Raw genomic sequence first — 1,584 nt, forward strand, 5'->3', positions numbered from 1 at the left:
TGTGTGTGTGTGTGTGTGTGTGTGTGTGTGTGTATGGAATGTATCTATGTAAATATATGTGCATATTGTTGTTGTTCTTGTTGTAGATTTGATGAGCTTGCAAAGTTGTTTGCCTCTGCATGCTTTAAATCATTACAGTTTCTTTAAATAATTAATAGAATATATTTATAGCTAACACAATGAACTAACGGTCTGCCGATCAAGTAAAGACTCGTTAAAAACAATAATCTTCGTTCCACATGGCTGGTTCAGAGTTCAAAGGTTACGTTCGGCTAATTCTTTTCGAAATCATTGTAGATCAATAATAAGTAAGAGATTAGATGGAAAATATATCTCAACCAACTCGTGGCTGAGCCATTATGAAGCTTGCTTTGCAGTACTTATTCTATTGGTCTCTTTTGCTGGAACCACTAAGTTATGGGGACTTAAACATACCAACATCGGTTGTCAAGTGATGGCGTTGGGGACAAACACATACACACACAAATATATATATATATATATATATATATATATATATATATATATATATATATGACAGGCTTCTTTCAGTTTCCTTCTATCAAATCCACTCACAAGGCTTTGGTTGACTCGAGGCTATAGTAGAAGACTCGACAAAGGTGCTATGCAATGGGACTGAACCCAAAACAGCGTGGCTGGAAACCAAACTTCTTACCACACGGCCACACCTGCACCTAATCTGGTTCACATGTGAGCATATTGCATTATCCCAGATCAGTGATAAATGAATCAGTGATAAACGAGGACAGCTGTATTTAAGCACAAACAAAGATACAAGACACAGCAAAACAAACAAACAGTCCATCTTTTGAGGAATCCTTTGGAAGCAGGAGGAATAAATTAATCAATATTCTCCTTGGTGTCTCCAGGCCATATAATACCTTTCTTAACAATGCTTTAACATAAATGAGTGAATGGTAGACCATGTCTGAGGGCTGGAAAATGTCTTTGCCCATGTAAAAGCCATGTAGTACACATGTAGTGCACATGTAGTGAACATGCAGGGTCCATGTAGCACAGATGTGGTACACATGTAGCTGGAATATGTTAGTTACAACAAAGCCACAACATAATAATAATAATATACTGTCCATAATGTTTTTCTTAATGTAAACCCTTGTGGTTGATAAAGAAATCATCATCATCATCATCATCATCATTGTTATTATTATTATTGTTATTGTTATTATTATTATTATTATTATTATTATGAAGGGGAGTAATTAGAAATTTAGAAATGAAAAGCAAAAAACAAAAACAACGAAGAAAAATATTCTGATGTTAAATGAATGACGACATATGTATGTTCGCCTTCTTTACATTTACACATGCGTATGTGTGTGTGTGTGTGTGTGTGTGTGTGCGCACAAACTCACACGTACACACACAAACATACACACACTCATACACGCAAACAGACAAGCATTTGCCTATACTCGTGTATGTATTGGAGCTTCATGTAACACTAACATGTAAGAGCAATCTGTATTTTGGATTTACCAGCCAAGAATCACTCTACATATATGTGTGTGTGTGTATATGCATAAATAATATATATATATA

Source organism: Octopus bimaculoides, chromosome 21 (assembly GCF_001194135.2).
Source record: "Octopus bimaculoides isolate UCB-OBI-ISO-001 chromosome 21, ASM119413v2, whole genome shotgun sequence".
In the NCBI taxonomy this organism is placed as follows: domain Eukaryota; kingdom Metazoa; phylum Mollusca; class Cephalopoda; order Octopoda; family Octopodidae; genus Octopus; species Octopus bimaculoides.